Source organism: Balearica regulorum, chromosome 1, assembly GCF_011004875.1.
Source record: "Balearica regulorum gibbericeps isolate bBalReg1 chromosome 1, bBalReg1.pri, whole genome shotgun sequence".
NCBI lineage: Eukaryota > Metazoa > Chordata > Aves > Gruiformes > Gruidae > Balearica > Balearica regulorum.
The window spans coordinates 213905212-213932272 of record NC_046184.1 but is presented as its reverse complement, the minus strand read 5'-3'; the positions used below and the strand labels follow the sequence as shown (position 1 = coordinate 213932272).

The following is a 27061-nucleotide window of genomic DNA, read 5'->3' as shown; positions in this document are numbered from 1 at the left end:
TTTCATGTCAATGTTTTTCTAATTTTCATTTTTTCTTCTCTGGGGGACAGACCTGCTAAAATATATGGATGTCCCATCACACTGTATAGCAAACAAACTATTCCGAAATATTATACCCAATTCTATTTCTATAGCCATTTAACCAGAAGATCAGGACAGACCAGCAGCAGCAGCAAGGAATTAAGACTCACACAGACTCAGTACAAATTCATCCTGTCTATCTTTTGGCAGAGAAAAGATGAACTTACGGTAAGAGACTCGCCTCCTTACGCTCTCTCTCCAACAGTCATTTGCAACCTTTATTCTTCTACGACCTCCTATGGATTTTCCACTGCAGCAAGGACCTCTGTGTCATGTCTAAAAGTCCACTAAAAATGTATTTATATTTTTTCTTTGTTACCTTTCAAGTTCTCAAGATTTATAGAGTCACAGTTGTCTCTCGAAAGAGAGCAGAGGATGTCTCTAAAGAGACTATGCCACTTAGGGTCTGCCCACATCCATGGCTTAAGAACCAAAATTACTTAGTTCATCTCAACTTGTGGTTCATAGGTTGGCCAACCCTCCCTCAACCTGAGTATCTATAACCTTTCACAAACTCTCTCTTTGTTCTTCCAAGACATGGACAATGGTGCATCACTGTGCTCCCTGCTCTTTTATACAGTAACATATTGACCTGAACTTTCACAAAAGAAATAGAAGATCTAGGTTCAAAACTTGCTTCTGCAAGCAGAGGTGAGAAAGGGTTTCTGCTAACATGGGACCTAACCTCCTCACTATTGAGTGATCTCAGAACCAGTTTAAATAAAGACTTTGTAGAAGGGGATGCTCGTTTTTCCTCTTGTTAATTTTTTTCACCTTTGCAGGCAAGAAAGCAAAGCAGCCAAGCTACCTGAATGAATGGGATTATCACTTTGTAGCCTACTAGTTAGAAGACTAATCTGCAGCCCTGATTTCTCACCCAAGGAAAAGTATCTTTCCTGCACAGTCGAGCAATGCCAGCATGAGTGATAGAGATCCCATGCAGATAGGAAGGAAACTCATGGAACTTTAGTCATCTCCAGCCTTTTAAAATGAAAAGTTTGCACCCTGGATGTGCTCATTTCTCTGCACTGACTAAAAAAACCCATCTGTGGTGACCTTCTCAGCTGTGAATATTTACATTTGATCAGATGCACCTAATCCAGGCTGTTTTTCTGTATACTTTATCATCTTCTTTTCCAAATAAAACTTGCATTTCATTAAGAAAACTCTTTTATACTATCTCAAAACAAAACTTCTATAAAATCCAGGATGAAAAAAAAAAAATCAAATTAAAACCTCCTGGTTTTAGACATTCATGTCCCAGAATAGACCCTGAAATCTAACCACCGCTATTTGGGCAGCCAGAGGGAGAAACAGTCTATAAACAAAACTGAAACAGATTTTATTGATTTTTCCCCATGCAGACTGAGCTGCATGCAAAATCAAACACAGAATATCAATAACTAACAACAAGTCAAGTGCATTTTCAAATGAATTCCCTCTCCATGGTCTAAGGCATTCCCGCGATAAATCAGATTAAGAAAGATACCTGCAAGTTATGATTTGAAGTGGATTACATCCCTTTCAGGATTCTTTTCAATGTTTTCAGGCTGATGACCTCAATGGAATAAAGAAAGTTATATCACCCGAAAGCTGTTAGCCAGGTACAGCTCTCTATTGCCTGCTTATTGTAATGTTAAAATGTTTTTTCTCACAGCACAAGAGCTACCATGAGGCTCTTGTTCTTGCACCGACAGCTGACCCCTTTTCCATCAGCTGTGTCTAGACATTTTCAGCTTACTGAGCTATGGTACCCCACCACATCAGGGCTCAGACTCCAAGAGGTGACTCACGAATAGGGTTTAACATAGCAAGTTTTGGCAAAAACTGAGGGCAGGCCAGGAATGTACAAGCAGACACTATGAACTACGCCACAGATAGGGTAAGATTCATCTCTCATTAAACTTTGGATGTTGAGAACATCTTCACATGAGCTAGCCACCCTCAACTTCTTTTATTGTTGATGGAAAGAAACTACTGCTACAGGCTCCTTCCAGCTGGGATGAACCCCAGCCTAGGAGTGCATCTTAGGATAGAGCCAAGCTAATATAGCTCATGAGCTGCTGCAACATGACTATCTCGTCCTCCTAATATATCCTCTCTGTGCGAGAAGATGCTTGTACTGGGGCGACTCCTTTCTCATGAATTGGCTTGCTGAAGAACGGCTAATTCTGAATAACTCAAGTTGCCATGAAGACACAGCCTACATCTGTGTATTACAGATCCCTCCAAAACTGCTTGGATGGAAAACTTCTAAAGTATTTTATTACAGTCCCAGACTCTGTATACAGTCTGGACTGCCTATGAATCTTGCATTTTAAATTCCCTGGAATTTTTCATACAAATAAATATCATAAAGAAAGGACAATTCAATTTACATTTGCTGGGGTTCAAAAGTCACTGTAATTGAATGAGAATTTGCCGTGAAGCATGGATGTGAGTCCTTATGTTTGCCTCTTGACCTGAAAGGATACGGCGAGTGAAAACATCTAGCAGATAATTACTGCTCGGCTAACCCTGAGGCTTGGCTATTATTCGCAGGTCAATCTCTCTAAGAAAATTCCCAGGATAACATTACTGAGGAACACACTCCCCCTGCATAATGCAACACCTGCCTCTGTCGTGAGAGCCCGAGGATGGGGAGTTGAGCTTTACCTCTTCTTTGGTTTCTTCATTAACCTTTCTTGTAGGACAGAGGGTGGAAGTAGCAAAAGGGAAGATGACCAAGTAACCTTGCGATAGAGACCCTGGGGCGATTTTCTTTTCAGTCTTATCAGTGCTATGACTGCATGTGTAGAGATGAGGAGGACACAAATTCTCATGTCATGCAACAGGATCAGCTGTTGCTGTTTGAGAAAGGAAGGGGACTGGTTTGAATACACAGAACATTTGCTTGCCCAAAAGCACTAATGAATGGGCCTTGTTTTAGCATGCCATCCTCTTCTGTGCATACGATTATGCACATCTTTCACCATTAAAAGGAACATATCTTTTACAACACTTTTTAAAACATTGTGAGGAGTTTGATGTGTTTCCATTTGCATTCTCCAATCTAGTGGAGAGTGTCCCTGCCCATGGCAGGGAAGTTGGAACTAGATGATCTTTAAGGTCCCTTCCAACCCAAACCAGTCTGGGATTCTATGATGATTCTATGAATGCCAGCAAACCATTTCTCTTTATAAATTCTATTGCAGATGACCAAGAGGAAAAATAAATATGTTGAAAAGTGATCTCAGAAGATTACTTAAATTTATTGTTTAGTCTTCTTTTTGTCAAGATGAATATACTTCCAGGACCCAGGGGCAGCAGTCAGATATGTGCTGTAGTTTAGGCAGGGTCAGCATGCTCCCTGGGCTTCTACAGCAGTGCAAGGCACGTGAGCACGTGTACGGGATGGACCAGGTCGTAACCATGCATGGGAGTGAGCCCAGCCTGCTTTATTCCCCTCAAAGAAACTTAGGGCCATAAAAGATCTCCAGAGGTCATCTAGTCCATCCCCTTGCCCCGAGGCAGGCTTAACTACAGGGAGGTCATGTCTGACAGATGTTTGTTTAACTTGCTCTCATAATGATGGAAACTCCGTAACCACTGCAGATAATCTGTGCCTGGTCTTTAGTGTCCTCATCGCTAGAAATCTTTCCTTCCCAGTGTTATAAATCCACCTTTGCTGTTGTAAGACAAGAAGCAGGACAGATCAACAGCAGGAAAATGTACAAGGGGGAAAAAAATTAATACCCAAGGGGGAAAAAGTGGAATAAAAGAAAAAACCTACAAGGGTCTATAGGTTGATCTGCAATAGATCAAAATTTTGCAACTTTGAAAGCAGCACCGAAAGGGAAAGTTTAATGGGCCCAATGCCAGCAGTAAGAATAATAATTAATAATAATTACACATCTGGTCAAAGGTCAATGCTATAGTAAGGTTACATGATTAGTCTGGACAGCAACATAGAGAGCGGATGGGAAAAGGTATGTAAGGGTCTTAATTAATGCCACTTATAATGTTATTAATAATGTATGATTAACTATTTAAATATTAATATCTTTTATTACTTTCTCTTATTTTGCCATATTGCATAGAAGGCAAAAACATCATCGCTACCTATAATAGCTTATATATAAAAGTTACTGGTAGATTTTCAACCCTGTATTGAAAGAAACATAGGTCTTCATGTTCTGATTCAAATTTTTATAAATCTCTTTAACTCCACTTGTGTTAATTATGTCTTCCAGCTCTTTACCTAAAAGATCTGGAAGTATCATACCTACTTACTATACTAATTAGTGTTTTTTTGTATTGTTTCTTGTTTTGCTTCCAGTTTTTAAAGAAAATACAATTGAATGAACTGGTTTGTTCTAGAGTAACAACGTAGTGTGGAACAATTCCAAAAGATACCAGTTTAAATTGGAAACAGTTGGGAAAGGGGAAATCAGCTATCAGTCTTGAATTACTACTACTGTAACTGGAAACAACTTTACAAGTACATTTGGATAATTCATATTAGTTTGCCAACACTTTGAAGTTACACTTTCCTCCCTCATTTCTTAAGTCAGCAAGAAATGGTTATTAAAGACATCTCTTAAAAAAAATGAAACTGTCAAGATGTGGCTTTGAAATCTTTGAAAAGACGCCTGTAACATATAACGTGCTATAAGCACGTCTATTAAATCGTGGCTCTTGTGGTTCTAACACAGAAATATCAGAAAAAAATTCTTTTCACATAGGATCAGTAGCTAGACAATAATGGGAAACACTTGGTCTGAAGGTAAAAGTTGGCTAAAGTAAGCTCCTTCCCATCTGCTTGTTATCAGCAGTTATAGGGCCAAGGCAGGTGACCCATAAATATATTTTTTTAAAATGACAGGCTTTTGTTTGTGACTGTGCCATGATGAAGGGTCTCGGTTTAACTTTATGGAGATATTGTCCAGGAGTTCAAAATTAAATAACAGCTGTTAGTAAAGAAAAGAGCGGTGCTGGGAGAAACTGAAATGATTTTCCCATGTTAGAAAAAAGAAAAATGCTAAAAAAATAAAGTCCTTAGAATTTTCCAGACATTGTTGTGCTAGAAAATGAGAAGCAGACTGAAATCAATAGCGGAATTGATCAATTAACTTCCCCTGTCCCAGGTAAATGAAATGCAAAGAAAAGTAAAAGCACTTGGGAAAGACAGTGAAGAGAAGAATTTATTCAGGTGCACAAATAAATCCAAGAGGAGGAGACAGACACCAGAGCACCGTCTATTTAGTATTGAAAGGCACAAACTAAGGATCGAAAGGTAAAGCTAAACAAATTCACACCAGAAGAAAAGGTACAGATGCTTAACAGTGAATGCACTTAACCACTTAAACACGCTTGTGATAGGCATGGTGGGATCTCTATCTCTGAATGTGCTCAGTGCTTCAGTCTCTGGAAGATAAGAGTTGTCCACACAGAAGTTGCTAGGCTCCAACTGGGAATGAATGAAATTCCATCACCCCTATTAAATGAGAGGTCAAGGTGGAAGAGCTAATGGTTTCTCTGACCTTAAAAATCTTTGAAATTATGAAACTGTTAGATTAGGTTGCTGATCTAATTGTCTGAGTGACTTAGAGTTGTGGGGGTTTTTATATAGGCTTTTTAATTTAATAGATTGCTTATGACTTACTATCGTTGGGATAGATACAATAATTAACCTTTAGTTATTTTTGAAGACATAGCTTCTCTAAAAACAAGGAGGTTTTGTAGGTCATAAGTGCTGGTTGGCATTCAGTAACTACAGTGTGAAAAAACCCCTTTGAAATCCCTTAAAGTCATTCTCTACACTGCATCTTCTTTAAATATATTGTCATCAAGAACATTAGTGAATTTCTAAATCAATTAAATGTTTGTTAATTAACAGCAATAAAGAAAAAATCAGTTATGTAATTATAAGTGAATTAAAAACAATGGAATTATTATTAATACTAAAGATTGGCATTCTTCCCAGAGCTCTAAGTTTAATTTTACTTGCCTTTTTAAAGCTAAATTCCTTCTCTAAAATCCATCCAGCAAAATTATTGATGCTTGTTTTGTTGCCAATGGTTTTGCAGATGCAGGAAAAGTGGAGTACTCTTGCAGAGGTATGCCTTGTGGCCTAACCAAGTGAATACAATAATTTGAAATTCTTTAATGATCAGGTTCTGAGATAGAAGATTCATAGCAACAAAAGAAAATCTAAACTAAAACAATTTTTTAAGGCATCTTGGACAGACTTGACCTGAGATTATATTCATAGATGATCTATTCAACCTGTAGAGCAAATCCGGTTTTACCTAAGCTTTTCCATTGAAATTAAAAATGAGACCAATTTATGAAATTAAGACTTAGATCTCGAGTTCAGGGTTGCTCAGTTACAGGATTTTAGTCTGTCCCATCAAACGGCTCTTTAAGTCAGACAACAATCCAAACCACCCTGATTTTCATGATTGTCAAGGCTGGTTCACCTTTGAGAATTGATTTATCAGTGTGAAATGAAGGGAAAATTGGAATAATAAGATCAAGTAGGGTCTGCTTCGTTCTGCTCCATGATGGAGCAGCATCTGATTTGTCGATATTCTCTTCTTGTGCTGGCCTGTTGCTCATTTTAGTACACACGTAAAACAGAAAGTTAAAGAAGATCAACAAAATTGCCTTCACTTGAGAACGAAGAGGCAGTAAGAGAAACCAAGAATGCCCAGGCTTCATGCGTGTGCATCTGCAAGTCCAGCCATCAGCCTGAACACCTCTCCCACAGCATTAATAATATTTCCTCAGGGAACAGTTTCTGTCGCTAGTGCTGCAGTACTGGTTCCACACCTCCCTAAGGGAAGGGCTGCAGGCAACTGAAGAGGAAGGTGTTGGCTCCGAAGAGCAGTGATTACACAGTGGCTGGGAGAAAAGGTGGACGACGTGAACTGCCAGGCTTAACGCAGGTTTAACCAACCAGATCCTGTTATACAGAAGGTGAAAGTCAAGTGTTCATTTCTTTCTTTTGGCATAATCTGTGTATTTATTAATTAAAAAGCAGCTGCAGAATATGAGAAGAAATTCAGCTGCTCTATTCCTTTGTCCCCCACAATCAGGCTCTCACAGTACCTACCATCTCCTTATGATCTCTCTCATTTCAGCGCTGGTCTTGCCCTCCTTGCTCTTTCCTTCTCTTTTGTTTGCTCACTGCCTTTGCTTTTACCCTTCTTTTCTGTGCTGTTCCTCCTGTTCAAATGAATTTTTTCATCATTTATTTTATAAATTCAGCTCTCTCAGGTCTCCCTTCTTCATTTTCTGGTGGCCAGCAGTGCTGGGGATCTGGTGCCTTTCACTTTGTTCCCTGCCTGTCATCAGTACTAATGTATGAAACTTGGTGAAATAAAAACAAACCTGCTGATAGGTCTTGCCAGCAGTGGTTTGATGCAATTAAATACTAATTCAGATTCAGATTTGTGATGGTTTACAACCAATCAAATCCCAAGGCCATTTTGTCCTTTAGACATAGTTATGTAGTGCTCTCCTTAACAACAGCAGAAAAGGCACGTGGATATATGTACTACTGTGATGAAAGATATGCTGCCTTGCTAAAAGCATCTTAGTCTCTTATGGGATCTGCTAGGAGACCTCCAGAGACCGTGGTGATCCACTGCAGCCCAGATATCCATCCTGAATCCTGAAAGACTTAGCACTTTATTTTTTTTTATTTTTTTTTACTTTTTTTTAAAACTTCCCCCCCCCAAAAAAAAAAAAAAAAACAATTAGAGAGCTGTGGGTTTAAATTATTATAAAATGGATGTGGGGCTGAAGTTCCCTGGTGAGATGACAGGGCTGTGTCTTCCCATCATTGCTTTCCTGCACCATGCAGAACCATTGTTTCAGGCTTTTACAATCCAAGATCATATTTCTTTACTTAGATACCTTGGTCAATTTTGAGGGCAGTTAGTTACTTGTATAGCTATACATATACAGAACCCAATTTTCAGTTAAACCTATTTAAAAGTGTCACAACTCTTTGTACCTTATTCTCTTTACAACAGGGGAAGAACAGCAACAGCAGCATAAGGCGTGTTTATGGTAGTAGCCAATTATTCCCACTAGGAAGAGATGCGTGTCTTCACCTACAGCGGTACAACAAAAGCACCACCTTTGAAGTGCAGAGCATGCCTCAGTCAAGATGCAATAGCCTTGGTTACACCTAGAAGTTTTCCTGCTCAAACCATAAAGGAGTAGTCCATTTCTTTTACAACAAAGTCTAAAAATCAGCAGAAATTTTTAGGGCCGCTGTGAACACAGTAGTCTCAAATCCATCTTGATATCAAGAAGTTGAACATGCGAGCAAGTGTTAGAAAAAAGGTATTCTAGTTTTCACCCTGAAATATTTTTTTTTTAATATTTTGTCACAAACTTTGACTCAAGCCAGTTATTTTCCCCCAGAAATTTCTACTTTCTTAACCCTCTTGAGCAAACTAAAGATCGATGACACCTAGTTATCCGTCCCTGCTTATGCCTAAACCTGATGAACTTTTAAGCTTTTCTGTGTTCTTGATTTTCATGCACTTGTGTATTTGTGTTTTTGGAGACCTCTTATAGACCTTCTGAAGACTTCACATTCATTCACATCTCAGCTCACAAAAAAAGAGAAGAGAAAATATGGATCTAAGAACCTGAGAATATCTCAGCAAAATATCTGTCCATGCTGTGATACGCAACTGTGCCTTGCGGTAGAAACATGCAGGCTTTACGTGTACCGACCCCATCCTTCCGTCTGGCTCCCTGTACATCAATAGCACAGCAAACAGCCTGCCATATATCACTGCGCAGATCCTGAAGACAGACACCTGTTCAATATTGGTGTTCAATCTCCTGAGTTAAAAAACACATTCAGGGAGTTATTATGATTTCATAAATATGGTTTATTAATCTGGCAGGCTCTAGTGTTTGAATTTAAAATGAATCCTTCTATCTCACATGACTATTGAAAGAAAATGCCATCATAAAAGATACCATTGCATGAGCTGGTAAAAAAATTATTTTCTTGTGCATAATAATTATCTGCTAGAGAAGATACTCAGCAATCCTTTGGACACATGCACAGTTTTACCTATTGTTACAACAGCCTGCTTGATTTATTTAAGCTGAATCTTTACGAACTCTTATTTACGTACCAATGGTTTCAAATAGTGGCTGAAGCCAGGTCTGTAGTAGTGTGAGGTTAACTGAGTATGATGAAGTATAAGAAGTCCCAGATAATTAAACCATAAATGCAGCTCACCTGTTACAGGAACATCAACAAATGTAAAATAGCTTAGTATTTCACAATACAATGAAATGGAAATGAATGGCAAAGTTGGTAGAAAATATTGCTACAGACTTTTATACATGTTCTAAGTCTGATTTTTGAGAAGTAATAAACATATAACTAAAACATCTCTACCAAACCTTGGAAACTATTAGTAATACTATAGCTATTTGACAGAAAAGGAACATAAAATGTCCAAAGGTTAAATATCTGCTTATTTTGAGTTTGACTTATTGTAGAGAAAAGCCAAATTGATTGTCTGATGATTTTAAAGTTTGCAGAATCTTGCATATATTTTGACAACTTATTAGTAATAAGGTAAATATGATTTCAAAAAGCATCCTCTCAATGTACTCAAAGATTTTTTTTTTTGCATATGCTTTTTGAAGATTTTCTCATGCTTTTGCCCCTTGCACCTATTAATATAGACTTTGCAATTTATTTATCTTTATCAGCAGAGAAATTCAAGGATTGAAAGAGAACAGTTCCACAATATCCTAGTTAAGACACCAGCTTGGGATTTGTTTGTGTCCTTGCAGACAGATGGCAATTAAAAAAAAGGGGGGGGGGGAAGTAACAATAGCAAAGGATTGATTGACCAGTGCTATCGAACAAGACTTCCTTCAAATATTTTATGAAAAGGACACTGGATTTCATTAAATTCTGTTTTGAAAAGCTCTCTATTGAAAAGAATGCATTCAGAGGAATTAACTGTTTCTGTCCTGCAGATCACGTACCAAATTCAGAGTTCACCTTCTCGTGGCAGGAGGCCTCTTTCCCTCTTGCCCTATCTGCAACAGGAAGATAAGAGGCAGGTGGAAAGGTCTTGCATCCTTATTATATGCAAAGAGTAAAGGTATTTGTACAGGGCTGGATGCATTTTTAAGGACCAGCTTAAAATACATAATTGCTTTATCTGCTGATAGACTGAGGATTGTGCTATCTAGGGCACACAGGTTGGGAAAAAGAGTGCTCAGAAAACTGCTTAAAAAATCTGTTTTGTAAGCTCCACAGTGAGTCTGCTCACTCTGGAAACTTCCTTAACTATTTCTAGAGGCATGAAACTCCAAATCATTCCTACAAGCTGAAGGCCACCAAAGTGCAATGGAAGTTGACACAGCAGAAGATTGTGGCTTAGGCAATCTTTTGCCACAAACACCATTCACCCCAAGTTTGTGGCTGTTTTACTAAAATACAGTCACCTGGGACTCATGCAGCAGGCATGGATTTGCAAAGGCAGAATAAAACTTTTCAAGAAGCATCCATTGTGGTTGGAGCCACCAAAAATGGCACAGATCTAGATACAGAAAGGACAACACAATGTGCAATCCTCTTCAGAGCAGTGGCCAGGAGAAGACCAGTCTGGCTACCTACATACACCTTCAGTAAAACCTGAGGAGAAAATACAATATAGGAATCCTACTGTTGTGAGGATTAAAGAGCCTGAAATTGCTGTTCTGGCTCAATGCAGAGTTACCTGAGAAGACAGGATAGATATAATGGATATTATGGAGCCTTCTCCTCAAACCTCAGCCATGATACACTCACTGTTGATTTCCTATCTAAAATCCTGCGTTCTTGTACTACAGAAACAAGGAGACAAGAAGAAAAAATTTCCTTCCCCCACTCATGCCACAGGTAGGAAAAGCAATCAAGGAAAAAGGAATGGGGCTGAGTGGAGATGAGAAAGGTAGGAGTGGATGGTAGGAGAATCCCAATGAGCATGTCAGTGTTGTCAGTATGGCCTATCTGTTGGCTGGCAGTCTGACTTCAGGTGGCAGCAAATCACAGTGCACTTTGCGTAGGAAAACTCAAGAATAGGAGAAGTCACTTGGCCCATATCTTGACCCCTCAGGCAGTTCGGATTTGGCTATGGTGTCTGTCATATTGTTGTTATGAGTAACCTGGGTTGAAGACCCAGAAGGATTAACCTTGTCCTTAGCAGGGATATTCTGAAGTGGCTGATAACAGTTCACTTAAATGTTCACATATAGCAACTGCAATGGCGTTACATATGAAGGGAACTTACAAGGATGGAAAAGCCTCCAGCCAGGAATCTCATCCTACTTCTTTGCATGGGGATATCTAGTGCAGAATAGACAGCGCTAAATCCCCACTATAAAAGTGATGACATGGAGAAAGGAAACTTCAGCTGACATTTAGCTGGAGCTAAATGTGGGTGTCAGCAAATTCAACCAACCTCTCCTCACACTGTTTCCAAGAGCTGTCAGAGAAGGTGGACTTGTCCTTTCCTCTGAGAAGTAGATAAACAGAAACAATCCTTGTCCCTCTAAGACATCTGTAGCTACAGAGATGCCTTTGGATAATGACAAAGATGAACTTCCCAGATTTTTGAACGGCAATTTGAATTTTCTTCTTTAATGGCTTCCTTCCTTAGAATCACAAAATAATTCAGGTTTGACCAGGTTCTCTGGAGATCTATAATCAAACCTCCATCTCAAAAGCAAATTCAGTTATATTAGGTAGCTCAAGAATTTGTCCCACTATTTTAAAATCACCAAGGATGGCGATAACACAATTTCCCTGGGCAACCTGTTCAAACATCTGATTATTTTCATATTGAAAAAGTTTTTAAAAAATTATTTGGCAATTTTTATTTTTTAACCACCTTACACCGATGGTACACTTTATACGCTCATAGACTGGCAATGATAGTCACTTCAAACCTGAGGCTACCACAGTGGCTATCTTGTTAATTCCACTATAAATATTCAATTTCTAAAGTTATTTTTGGTTTCTAGTAGAGCTCTATGCCTCACTCCACATAATGTAGTTATCTCAACAGGTTTATATCTGAGGAAAATAATTACTATGTACATCAGCAAATATGTTTTTTCTTGTCCCATCTCTAAAAACAGAATCAGCTTTATTTGCCAGTTTTGTGGCGTTCTATGCCTTTCCCAAAGCATTCTGACAAATGATCGCAGCAATGCCAACCATAGAAATGATCCATGTCTAATGAAACAGGTAGCATACTTTAATATTTTCAACTACAGAACAGGGTACTGGAAATCAATTTATATAGTGGAGGCTGCAAAGGTCTGAATATATCACGTATTTCCATCCTGGGCTCTTTTTCTGGAAAGAATGTATCACTAAGGAAAAAAAAACAAAAAACCAAAACAAAACCCAAACATGCAACTACTAAGGGGTATTTTTATTCTCTTTCTGTCAACATCCTTTACAAATATTGGTCAATCTCATTAAATTCATTGTACAAATGGGCAAGATAGACTGATATAATCTTTCAAACCCTTGTAAATCCAGAGTAGATGTAAAGTTACTTCACCATATCTCAGCCCTGTGGTCTCCACACTAGACCACACCACCAGCCTTAATTTTCTGCTGCAGAGCAGGATCCAAAACTGAAATGTGATCTTAGAGAGAACAAACCACATGGAATACAATGAGTCAGCTAAAGGCATGGTCCGATGATCACTTCTGATCATTGTCTGTGTCCCTTTTCCATAACAATAGTGGTAAATCCTAACAGGCAGCAATTAGTGACATTATTTTGCAGTGCATTAATCTGGCAGTCAGGGTACCTTGAAGCACCATGTCTCAGGGTAGAGGATGGTAACTGTCAGCAGAAGAAGAAACTGTTGATTGCTTAGTAGGAACCAATAAAAATGTGCTCCTTAACAGAAGGAACCACAACACTTCCTACGAGCATCACTTGTACTGACTCGGGGAAACTATTCCTACCTAGATATACTCTGTCTCCTCACTAAAATTCAGCCATGTCAAGTGCTCCAACAGCTTGAGAAACACCGTTAATAAAAATGATCAATTACTGCTGCTGTTTCATGTCTTCATCAACCCCCTACTTGTGGTAAGCAAAACAGGTTTCATTTTTATAGAAGGTCTTTCAACCTCAGGGTCTTTGAGGACATGGCACCAGCAAAACAACAGCCTTGATTCAGTAGATGCCCTACAGGGGTTCCCTGTGTGTTTATTATGGAAGCTCAATGTGCCCAGTGTGCAACCAAAGATTATTTTTCTTCCAAAGGCCAGGCTTGCGTGGAATTCTGTTAATTAAATGCACTGTGGAAATGTCAGCCTTTACCCCTTACTATATATATAGCGTTCTTTGTCCTTCACATAATGATTTTAAAGTGTTCTGCAGACATCATGTGATAGAATAATAAGATATTATTATTGAATCTTTATGTCTCCAATTGTCCCAGGATCACTGACCTTGCTTCCCCAATACAGAGGTCTGTCTACCCGGCTAATCACACTGATATCCGAGTACTTCAGAGGAGATCGTTATGTGGCAACATTTCTGCACGAACTCAAAACTGGCTAGATGTACTGATAAGTTCCATTTATTAATCGTCTTGTGTGTTTCTGCAAGGTTATAAACCAATTCTCATTTCAAATGTAAATCCCTATCCTGGTGGCATGTGGGAAGATGCATGGTTCCGATAACTGAAATTCCCTCTAAGTTGTCAGGGTTGCCCATAGAGGTAGCGATGGCTACAATTTACTATCAGATAGTAACCATGGGGAACCAGGAGGAATGGATCCCACATTCACTCTTTTCCAGCAGGTATGTAGTACTGATTAATGTCTTTGAAATACTGAATCACTAGGGGAATAACCCTTCATCTATGTCTTTCACTTTCATTTGCCAGGATAATGTATTAACACTGTATGTTTTAGCCATGGACAACCAGATATTAGCACACCTTCCCATAAATATATTTTTTTTTCCTTGACTGGATATGTAGTATAGACATATCCATAAATATCCATGTACACAGCTGGGTATATGCAATACATCTGACAGGGAATGGTTACCCCCAGCACAATACCAATTTTTAATATAATCTTGGCTTGTTTCCATAGCTGTCAAAAAGTCTAGGTTAGGTTGATAGGTCTCTTAAAAAGTACAGTTTGTGGCAATTGAGTTTTTGCTCCTTTTTTTAAGAAAGTTCTGATACTTATGAGGGCTTTTTTATTCCAAGAATGAGATATTTTAATAGCTGCTAAACAAATTATGGTACAAAAGCTCGTATCTGGAGATAGACAGATATTTCACGGTGTCATCAACATCCTTCGCATACCTGCATGTCTAAGAAAATGTCCAACTGCTCTACTTTACCACTCAGAGGCTTTTAGTTTCTTTTCTTTTCTGAAAGGAAATCTGAGTGCTCCACTATTGCCTCACCACATTTTTCATTTGTCCTGAAAAACCTTGTTTTCTCCCTCTAACTCAGTGGAGATGCCTAGGCTATAGTTTCTTTTATTGAAATATCTCTGGGAATCCCCAAAAGAAAAAGAAAAGAGGCTTGATATAATGACATTATTGCTATACCAATCTCTACCAAATCAGTCAGCTACAGTCAGAAATCTAAACATTCCTTAAAACAGATTTATTTTAATAAAGACATACCAAGAACAATCTGCCTGTCACTGTTACAAAGTGTATTTTCAAGAACTTGCCCAAAGCTGCAAGAATTCAGGCTAGTCTCATTACTACATAAACACTATAATCTGAAATATGTAATTATAGCCCGGACCAAGGGAAGAATACAAGTATATGCTTACTGTTTAACACCATAGGAGAATCAGTACATCTTTGAAACGTAAAGCTATCCTTTGAACCCTATCCAAATAAAGACATTCTGCTGTGCAGGATTTCAAAACCAGAAATGTCATAGGACTCATCCACATCCTTACAAGTCAGGGCATTACAGCTCGTGTTGATTTGTTTCTGTACATTGAAGTACAGAGTTCCTGACTAGAAGCTGTAGAAATAAACTTAATTGTGTTTCTAAATCTTTTTCTGTGGCTGGTTAAAACCTTGGTATATGGAGCACTTTAAAAATATGTCAAATTTCTATTGATTTTCTTTTGTCCTCTTCAAAATACTTTGGGATGTGCACTCATTTGGAAAACTAACTTACAGTTTTCTGTGGCTGACGAGTTCTAGTTATTATTTGTTAAGCACAAATAATGTGTTTTGGGGATAATACAGTTCTGAAAGGCATCTTATGCAGCATGATTAGACGAGCCAGAAGTAGTAGATGCACATGATATTGTAACATCAGTGGTGGTTATGCTCATTCAGCAAAAAGTGTTGGAAGTCAAGATAAAGTTGCCAATTTGGAAGTCAACACACAGTTTGTGTTTGTAGGGGAAAAAAAGCATTATCTTTGCTTGTACTGGGAGTGTGGAAGAGTAAAAAGTTGAGTGTTGGTGGGTATTTGGTGAGTTGGAAATGCTGGTGAAACATAGAGAACAGAGGGTCCGTAGTAAAGAATAAATTATGCTAAGTAGTATACGAGCTGCCAGGAAATTACATTTAGGTTATTTCTTATACTTCAAATGAACTTCCAGAACAGCACATTAACATTGGCAATGTCATTCATTCAAGCTTCAGGAACCTGAGATCATTTCTCATCTTGATTCAATCACTTTGGTTAAATCTCTTGTTAACAATACAGAAAAAAATTGATTTTTCCAAGTGATCACTATTTATTAGACAATAAATTTAAAATGACATTGTAAATATAATTTCATGATTTTTTCTCTTTTCATTTAATAAAGAAAAAGAAGGATGAAATCGAGACAAATAAAGATGCTTTAAAATATCACAAGAATTAGCTTGATTTATCAACTCCACTTAAGTATAGACACATATCGAAAGAAAATGATAAATGTATAAATCCCATACCCACGATAGATTAAGAGTTTTACTTCTTTCTCTCATTTTTACAAATAAATCTAAAAAATAATGATAGTGTACTTACATATTTCAGATCCTCATTTGTCTAAGAATAGAAAGCACTCAAGTCACGTGTCAGAATAACTCGGGTGGTCTCTTCTCAATCCCCTTTCTGTGTTCACCATCCACAAAAATCAGTGCGCCACTGCAATGGTCCAGCCATCCTCACTACAGAAAAGGAGCCAGGTGTTGGGTGTCAGAAAAGACTGGGATGGATTTGTAAAGGTTGTTTGCATGGCAGCTGTCAGGATTGTCCACGTAGAATCCTTCATAAGTTCAAAGACCCAGATTCCCCTTATCTGTGAGCACTTAACTGGAGTATCTACACCAGAAGTATGTTCTCCCCAGGCTACCACCTCATCGGACAGCAACTGGATCTGTCTTTATGTCTGTATTGACAGGGAGAAATGGAGATCTACCTTCATATCTACAGCACAGCCATGCCCAAGCTGCCTTCCCATGCTCTGATTTCCTCAGGAAAGCAGAGTCATGGCATGTTCCAGCCTGGTTCCTTACCCAGGATAGACAAGGCATGCCACCATCCATGGGTGGCTTCACAGTTTAGATGTGGTCTCAAAGGCTGGGTAAGGAGCAACTGTACACCAAATGTGAGATGCTTCAAGCTGAGTGGAATGAAATTGGACTGAAGTTAATATGCACACATATTTAAATCTGGAGAAAAAGAAAACATGGTTTTCATGGGACAAACCTAACAACATTTTCTTTCCTTCTTTTCTAGATTTCATGCTTATTACTAGTAACAATGTATATTTACTTATTTTAAGAGATCACTAAAATATTGTAGTTTTTACTGACTTACATGGTCTTTTTTTAAGAAATTAAAGAAGGGAGATTCCTGTGTCTGACACCTGGATAAGCCCAACTGTTTCAGCATATATCAAAAATCACTGTCTCCGTCTAATGGTCCAAATTATTCAGACGCTTTAAATTTAATATGGTTATGTCCTGAGCATTTGTTTTAGCAGCTCAATATTTGATGGGGACTTGAATACAAGTCCTAACTTGGTAGGCACTGAAATCTATATATACATTTACTGTGAGGCATATTTGGTAATGATGTCACTCAGTTTAGCGACAACACTCACAGGTATAATCTATGGCACAGCAGTGAAAATGAGCCAGTATATGATCTTGCTAAAGGCCAACAGCTTCTGATAGGTCACAATTAGCATGCCCCTCAGCATTATCAAAAAATAACTTGAAAAATTGTGACTGCAGATGTAAACTCAGCCCAGCTCAGCCGTCCACAGAAAACTGTGTCCTTTGCCACTAAAGATGCTCTACTTATACTGATTGTCCTTCAGCTGCCATCCAGAACGACATGGCTTTCCTGCAGTTCCTGCATCTTCTCTGCCAGTCTCTTAAATAAGTTTGGGCATCTCAAATGGATCTAGGCATCTCAAATGTCTCTAAGTATATTATAAAACTAAATCATGCACTGAATCACAGGTTATGCATTGACAATATGACTCTGAGATCCCCCCACCTCACTATTGCTATTCCCCATATGTAACACCAGCACACCACCCCTTTCCACAAGTACCGCTTCACAGAATGGGTTGCATACCAGGATGCCAACACTTTCTTGTCATATGCTGTTTATACACATGCAAGCATGCTGTATCAGGGCTCACTTTTTTTTTTTTTTTTATTTTTAATTAAAATCCTTGCTTTTTTGTAAAAATTAAAGCAGTGGCAATTGCAAAGAGCCATTATGTTTTGATTGTTAGGAGCTGACATAAATGGATTCCAGTAGCGATAATGCTGTAAATGTTGATCATGTTACAAGTTGGCCCACCTACTGTCACTTCAGGAAGCCAAGGTTTAAATATAAATCTCCTATTTTTAACTGAGTTAATATTAGAACTGAAGGAGGAGATGTTCAGCTGGGGTAAATAGTAGCTTCACTGATGTAAATGGCACTATGCTGATTTACAGCAGCAAAGGAACTGAAACAGTATATCTTCTCTCCACCGACAGCTCCGTTAATGTATTTATAATATTAATTCAATAAGGAAAAGAAAAATCACAGTGCAAAGAAAAGTTGAGATTATTCAAATGTATCTGGTGAGTCCTGACAAACTTCTATGAGTAAATGAATGGAAATAAACAGTACGTGTCTTAGCCCACTAGACTGCTTCAAATCCCTGAGCTAAAATCTGCATGTTAAATAACTATGTGTTTTGTTTACAATGAGTAGTATATTCCAGACATAATTAAAATAAAGAAAATTGGTTTTGGATATGTCTTGATGAAAAAAAAAAAATTAAAACAAAAAATCCAAAAGGTATTAAATGAAAGTACTTTTCTATACTCCAAGCATCCATTTATGTTTTCTTCTTGAATCTGTAGCTCCTGGAGTACTGTGAGTTAGATTATTACCAAAAATAAGAGCAGAACTGTCAGATTTTGTTAATAGATTGGAAATAGGAGTTCCATATTTAGAAGAAAAATAAAAAGAACAAAAATGTTGTAATGTTTAAAACTCACAATTCTAAATACCTACATTTATCTTGAGTTATTAAATATTCTAGAGTTGAGTATTAATTTTCGGTGTCTACTCCATAGCACTTGGACTTTGTAATGCTATAGAAACAAAATTTTAAAAATCTAGTAAGTTTAACCCAAGAGGAACCTTACTTCTCTAAAAATCCAACTATAAGGAGCCTAAGTTGTGGGTTTTTTTTAAATTACTTTCTCTGTCTTTAGCTTAGGTGTTTAAAGACTGCATAATGAAGCACAGCACAGAGTAAAGCACAGGAGGGCTGAGACTATGGGCTTTAGGGAGATTAAGGGCTGCAGAGCTGCTCACTTTTTGTTACATTAACCTGCCCAGAAAAGCAATTCCCTCCACAGCCCCCATGCCCAATCCCCATAAGTGGAGACATATGGCAAGTCTGTGATACAGAGAGCTTTATTGATACTGGGACTGCTCCTTAGCCAGTATAAGTCTTCTCTGCTCGGCTACGAATTGATCCTATTGAGTCTTGGCAAAGTGAGAAGAGTCATAAAGGTTAATGCTGCCCTTGCAGTCAGATTCCTGCTCTGAATTGCCCTCCAAAGGTGCCTCTCTCCACTGACTCCAGGGAGATTTGCTGATTAAACTCAGGCCAGAGTTAACTTTTGTGCCTCTGAGGGTTTGGTGGGATTGATTTGTAATGGTGCGCTTTGGTCTTTATGAACAGCTGGTCCGTAACTCTCAGATGTGAGTGTACGGACGGAAAACCATCAGAAGTAGCAACAAGAGTGGTGCAAGCTGGGCATGGCCATCACTGTCTTCTCATCTGGTCGAATCTCAGGATGACCACAGCCTCTCCCTACCTCCCTCTTCTGCCTGTCCATTATCTAAATGAGGATGATAACCATTAAAACAATTTAAAGCCCAAACCTCATTTTTTCCATGTTGAATTAACATGAATTTGTTATTTAACATGAACTACCCTGAATGGGAGAGCAGCTATGCATCTTGCAAAAGGGGTTTTCAGCTCAGATTCCTGGCTAAAGGACAAAAGGCGTTGGCTATGTGGCCCAACATTGCATGCACACAGACACAGAGAGATTGTTTCATATTTTCTGCTTCCCTCCTCAGATTTCTTTCCTCCAGCCACCAGCTTCTCTGCTAACCTTGAAACTGTGGGGAATTTCATTCTGTGGCTTGTGTTTCCTCCAAAGCAGAACTGCAGGACCTCGGTTCCTCCCTAGAAATTATGTCTCCTTGAGTCGTTATTCCCTCTCAGCCTCAGACCACTTCCTGCAATTTCAGAACCACTGAAAATGTCTGTTCCAAATGAGCTATTAACCCATGAAGGCTAAACCAGCCTGGATCCACCAGTGCTCCCTAGATACATTTTCCTTTTCTCTTCTCCCTGAGCTATGGTTGAAGTAGAACCAAAAAAGATTCTTCTTCAGAGAGGTTTTTGGCCCATTTTACAGATCTTATCTTCACGCGAACATTTTTTTTTTTTCACCTCCATTTTTTTGCTGCAGACTACTATTTACCAAATCCATCTTTCTTGAAGAATTCTGATGACCTGTAAAAGGTGAAATGTTAGCTATCAAAACCCTTGGGTATATCCACAAACGATTATGTAAGGCTGGAGGCACAATGCCAGATTAACTGATGGCAGACCCATTTATCATTAGCAGGAACAGGCACATTAATTGGCTATGATACCAGTACTGTCCTCCAGCATTAACAAAACTCTTCTTGATCTTCTTGTACCACCAGAACATCCTTTATTAAATAAGATGAATAAGACTGAGGCCAAGGGTTGCCCTGCTTCAGCTGAGAAAGCTCAATTATTTATGGATACTTCACTCATTAAGGCACCAACAGGTTACCAAGCCTTGTAAAGAGAGCTTTTTGGTCTACTGAATAAAAGTTATTATTCCTCACATACACATCTTCTGTGTCAGGGAAACAACAGCAGAGAAATGAAAACATTTGAGTCCTGTAACGCTTCTGGACTGTGGGAGGGTGATCAAACATTGGAAGAGCCTGCCCAGAGAGGCTGTGAAGTCTCCATCCTTGGTGATATTCAAACCTGACTGAACATAACCCTGAGCTGTTGTAGCTGACCCTGCTTTGAGCAGCATGGGTTGGACTAGATGATCTCCAAGGTCTCTTCTAGCCTCTGTGATATTCTGTGGTTCTGAGTCTATAAGATGAAGTCACATAAGTGGATTCCCAGGTTTCTGTCCCTGGCTCTTCCATGGACTCACACAAAAGTCAGTATACTCATAATTAGCCACTTTTGCCAGCTACCTCACCATGGCAAGAGAAATCTCACATTGAGAAGCTTTTATGCCAATTTTCTTGCATACTCACCACTTTGGCACGCGAAAAAGGAACCAATGGCCTTTTCTTAATATTTTACCTGCAGAATTCCCTGCAGTTGCATGAAGTTGTCTGTAAAATGGGAACTAACTGACCCTATTGGGCACAGCTGCTATGGAAACACCATGTATTATTCCAGGCAGATTGTGTGTCATCTTTGTCACCTTGGTTAATCCAGATGCAGTGATACAATTCAGTTAGCAATAAATGGTTATGACCTATTTCATTGGAGGGAGAGTTCAAAAGTACTACTCTAATATTTCCTGAGCCTCTGGAAGGACCAACTGGGTCAGGTCCATTTTGCCAACACCAATGAAATTTTGCATCAGCACACAATTTCTGCCTGGTGGCCATGTGTTGCTACCATGGCTGCACTTGATATACATAGATTTTATATTATGAATCCCCTTCCATGTAGCTTGTTGACTAACCTTGCAGTGATCCTATCATAAATGGCATTTCCCCCCTCCCTTTATCACCTGATCTTTTGATATTGGCAAGAAAGTGAATGACTAATTTTCTCTCACCCCAGGGGACTCGGGGACTTTTTTTCTCAGAATGTTAGAAAATTTCCTCCACACTTGGAATGAAGCATTTTGTTTGCAAACAACACACGCCACTGGGGAATTTTCAGTGGTGACACTATGTCAGGCTGGCACGCATGCTTTATACCTGCGCAGCCAAAGGAACTGGCAGATGGTTGGTGACAAAAGGAGCATCCCATGGAGCTGCAGGAGAACCGTCTCAACAGATCCAGGATTTCAGAGCCTGAAAGACACTGTGCAACAGCCCAACCATAGCACTGCTCAGCATTCAGCCAGAAGCAAGGCAGGTGCTTGAAACATTTGCCAGGATTCACTGACTCAAAAGGGCTTAGTCTCCAAGCCAGAAGTAAATCCGGCAAATGAGTGTGAGACGCTCTTACAAAGAGATCTAAGGGCAACTGCCTGGTGTAAGACAGCATCTCCAACCTTGGCTCTGTGACTTTTTGATAGCAAGAGGACAGACTTCTCCCGCATTGTCCCTTCCAGGACTCAAAGCAGGACAGCCTGTGAGAACAAGAGAGAGCAGTGAGAATGCACAATGTCAAATAAAGCGGTAGTTCAAAGAGGAGGAGATGTGCTTCCCAGCAGGTTTCCTTTGAGCATGGGTCCCCAGCACCACAGCATCTGCCACCCCACTGTATTTGGTGCCAGGGACTGTTTTATAGGAGAGGTGTGGCTGTTTATGGTTTACTGCTGCAAAAACACTTGAGATGTCACCCTTGCTGATGGCTTTGGAGAGGAGGGAGTCAAGATTGTTGAGCTTGGTATGTTAGACTTGTCAGATTTGGATCAGTCTTGGTTGACAGCTTCATATTTCATGTCATCCTACCTGTAGTAGGCAAGTGACATACTTGGAGTTCTGTCTCCCATCTGAACTTGTTAAAGAAAAATGTTGTTTTCTGTATCTTTCCTTCTTCAAGTGAGTGGAAGACAGAAGAGGAAGGATACAGGTCTTTGCACCACACTGCTGATTTTTTTTCTTATATCCTCTTCCAGTGAACTCTTCCAGTACCTGCCCCTGCCTCTGCTCAAAATTTCCCATGCTGCAACTGCAACATATTGACATGATTCACAGTTCTTGTTAAGCAACAGTGAACCCATCCAGAATATGTTGAGCCTTCTGCTTCTACAGAAGAAATGAACTGTAGCAAAGATCACTGCAGCTAATCTGTCTTCAGACTCAGGAAGATCCCTCTGCACCTCTGCATTTCAGAAGACGACCTTTATCAGATGTAAAGTCTACAAATATGTTTTGACTGTGTAGGGTAGACTACAGATATAGGATTTGATGTACAAATGTAACAGCCCTTCTCCTGTCATATATCAGCCAGTACAGCACAGATGCAATGCCACAGAAAGAAAAGCATAAAGTAGAGGGAACAAACATAAAAACTAACTTACAACTTGCAAATGGGGAAGAGAAGCCCAAGTAAAACAATGTATCCTGAAGATCCAACAGAGTACTGTGGAGTTAGTCTCCCTAGAGGAGGCAAGGAAAGCCAGGGACAATATTATCTCTCTAAACGCAAACATTGTTTGAGAGAGTTGGTGCTTCTGTGATCAGGCCAGCAAAGAACAAGAGAGCTCTTTGCTGAGCAAGTGACTGGGCTTGCTGGTGTAGGAAGCATTGTGCACACTGATGCCCTAGGGCATCAATTTCATGATCGGGAGACCCTGAGACCTTCTTCAACTTTCCCATAATGAGTGAATTGAGTGCATTCATCAAACTTGAGATTTTAGGGCTCAAAGTTCAAAATGCTACTGGAGGTGAAATCATTCCCCTACTTCCTCCTTTCCTTGTCCCTTCAAAAAACAATCCTACTATATCTTTTTTCTTCCCATTTGACTGAAATCACCCGGGTGTCAATTATCTTTCTGGGATGGAAACCATATGCCATTTCATGTTCTTGCATAAGGTTAAGCTGCATATGATGAAACCGATGAATTAAATCTTGTGGGAAGAGAAGGGAGGGTGAAGCCTGGCCAGGAGTTAACGTTCTTATTTACTGACAGCCTAATCCAAGGTATCAGACACATACAGAAATTCGCTTGCCCGCGAGGAACACAAGAGAGAAAGTGCTGCCTGCGTTGTTGTAAAATGAAGGTGGGGATTGTTAAAGTGGGGAACATAATCTAAACAAGATGGGGACATGTACTGCTTAAGACTGGTAAGAATTGAACTATGGAAAAGTTGAATTATTTAAAAAACAAGTTTTCTGTGTTTGTTTTGTTTGTTTGCAGCTTGCAGACTGCTTAGAATGCAGCAGATACCCTGCTGACATATGTTCATAAAATCCAGCCTGCCACGTGGGTCTATGCTTGTCACTTCACTTTAAACCAGGAACAGTAACCTAAAATGTTGGTCTGAGTTTCCAATCTATATCTGGCATGTGAGGTGGTTTCTTATTGTGGATGATTTTCCTTCAAGCTAGAATATGGATTTTTTTTTGTGTTGGTATGGCAGGGATAAAAGAGAGGAGACGAAAACAGACATAGAAGTGCTCCGTTGAGTCTCACACTGGTAAAATTCCTTTCACACAAAAACTGCAAGTGGAAATAAGAGCTACAGCCACATGCAAGCAACTAGGGAAACAGTGCAACTCAAGCTAAGGCTTGTTCACAAATACGTTCTTGATACCGCCTAAACCAATAACTTTTGTTGCCTGTATCACTTAATTTCCTTTTCAGAGAGCAACTTTCTTTTTTCCAGTGAAAAAGAATAACTCTGAGAACCACTCAGTCCACAGCCCTGAAGAGCTGAGGTTGTACCTAGGGTAACGTTTCAGTGCAGTTACACTTCCCCAGCACCTAGCATTTGAAAAGTGTGTTACTGAAAAGAAATAGGCACAAACACACACAGATGTCTACTGTTCTGGCTTCAAATAGCCCTAGTGGAAAAAGAGGGGTATATATATATATATATGTAAGTGTGCACGTGTGTGGGCATGCATGGGAAAGCAAAGTGAGCTTTATTTTTGCTCTGAATCCCACCTAAACAAAGATCCTAATGTTATCCCCTGGAATGAGGTAAGAAACATGATCATTTAGTTCCAAGACCTGCCTGAAACTACAGATTTTGTAGCCCTGAATGAGCAGCAGCCAAAGTAGGAGAGATCAGATGAACTGCATTTAGAAGTGATGCAGTGAACTGGTACAAGGGGAAAGTGCTTTTAGTGATCAATATGAAAACAGGGGGCTTTCATCTAACCACAGTGAGGATGGCAAAGAGGAATTTGGGCAACATAATATGGGATAAAAGGGTAGATAGCCTCTTATTTCAATCTAAAGACTTAATGATGCTTATTAAAAGGTTGTTACTTGGTTTCATTGAAGAATTATGGCCCTCTACTTCTTTCCTTAAAATGAATGGCCTGAGAGAGAAAGGCAAGTTTTTTTAAAGTCCTTGATCCTTGTTATGGAGGTGCTCTTCTCGTTTCTCTGTAACTTTTTGCCAAGAGATCAGCTCATGCAAACAAACAATTCACATGCATGGTTCTCATTTGAAGGCCACTGCCTCTTGCCATACACAATTAAATTCATCAGGCAGCACACATGATACAACAGCACTTGGGTAATAAGTTATTACGATTTGATTCACGTAACAGTTGTTAAGATTTAGGTCAACTTTACCAATGGGTGAGAGCTCTGAAATAGCAAACTGGCCTTATGGTTAAGAAAATGCATTGGGCCAATGTCAAGTTTGGAGGAGACACATTGAAGTCAATGAACTTTCAGCAGGTGAGCTGGGCTGCACATTTCTGCTGGGGAAACCTTTCCACCACTGCAGCACTTCATTATAGCTGTCATTTTCTATATGAATTATTGCTTTCTTGTCAGATTTACCTCCCCTTCCACTTGAAAACAGTCATCTGGGGAACAGGCCAGCAACAAAACAAACCTCTTGGAGGTTAATGTAGCAACGACAAAAAAAAAAAAAAAAAAAAAGGAGCTGGTCTACCTCCTAAACAAGGGGGCTGAGCCACATGGTACTTGTTCAGCTACAAGACTCCAATCTGTCTGTATCTGAATATAACAGGCAGCACTGCTTTTCTGGTACTGGCTATCAACAAAGTGTTTTGCACTCACTGTTACTAGATTTTTTTTAGACTACTTAGTGTGCTTCAAAGCTGTATAGTTCTTCAGCAGTGACTAGTAAAGACAATTTAGACAAATTAGTGTATCATAAAATAAATAATAAATCTATTAATTAGCTTTTAAACTTATGTTAGGAAATGCCATATGGCATTTGAATATAAGTACACAAGGTGCTGGCACTCCTACAGTTCTACAGCAAAGAGACATGAGGCAGAGATATGCCCAGGGAAACAGGTGTCCAGAGCACAAAACCACCCTTCTTCTCAGGTGAATTCATCCCATCAGCATAAAGTCACCTTTTGTGGGTTAAAGAACTATCCTCCCACTTATTGTAGAACGAACCATGGGGGATTAGTTTAAATATAGTTGCTTAAAATTAGATAAACTGGGTCAAACCTGTGAAAAGGCGTGTTGCTCCTGTATTCCACATGAAGGTGTTTGTCTTACATGTGAAATTTAATTTCTGAGCTAAACCTAACTAGTATCCAGAGGGAGCCTAGCAGTCCAAGATGTAGATTCAAATACCTTTCAAATCGTAAAAGTAGGGAAATATTTTAAAGTTAAATATTTTCAGACATGTAGAACATGTGAGAATGTTCCTTTAGAAATTAACATGGCATTGAATCAAGCGATGATCAAACAAATGAAATTAAAGAGCCTTTCCTCTGTTGCCTTCCTTGAATAGACATTTATGAACCAGAAAGTAAATGCATAAAGAATCTTAAATCATGACCAATCAATCAGCCCAGCAAAACTTTTACACTCACTTCACACTACTAAATGGGTTTAAAGCCAGAACAACTGCAACAGGAAATCAAGTCCAACTTTACTGGAACAAATTGTGCTTTGAATTATGCTGGTGCAGTGCCACAGAAGTCAATGAGATATGACCTTCACAACTAATGAAAGAGGTCCACTAAATTTGTCCTAGTCGGCTTGGCTGCAGAGCCACTTTTCATATTCTATGCACAGCCTCTTGCTCCCTCTCTTAGGAGAAGCAGAAAATTTTCGGTTAAAAAATATACGCTAAGGAATGTGGGAGACACCCTTTTACAGTAAATTCTCTTGGTAATAAAGACAATACACTGGAAACTGTAGACCAGATTTACATGAAAACTGATATAACTTGATGAACTCAAAGTCCTTTCACAGTGAGATCTCATTGTAAAGGAGCAGATTTAATACAAGGTGTGGGAGGTGAGCAAGTATTTTAGAGCACTGACTAGTGTAGCCCTCGTTACTGCTTGTATGACTGCAGAGCAACTATGGAATAGATCCTCATCCTTTTCCTCCTTCCCATCCAGCTCAGATCTGATCCCAGCCATGCACGTGATGGTGGGGTAAAGAAATTCCTGAGATGCTCACACATAAAATTTATGGTGTGGCAGACATTCACCTGATGATACTGTCAAACACACATTTGGGAAGTGCCTACAGAAACTAGT

At 39.2% G+C, this 27061-nt stretch overlaps 1 protein-coding gene across 5 annotated transcripts in view; it reads right to left on the bottom strand.

Moving 5' to 3' along the window:
- The window catches only part of TENM4 (teneurin transmembrane protein 4), a 610330-nt gene that overhangs the window by 502650 nt on the left and 80619 nt on the right, over positions 1–27061 (bottom strand). For 4 of the 5 annotated variants that reach the window (XM_075742510.1, XM_075742514.1, XM_075742511.1 and 1 more), the window contains exon 2: positions 16144–16286. The exons of the other annotated variant lie outside the window; for it this stretch is intronic. The gene's annotated coding sequence lies outside the window, so the exon portion shown is untranslated. The remainder of the gene's footprint in view (positions 1–16143; positions 16287–27061) is intronic. 5 annotated transcript variants of the gene reach the window in all.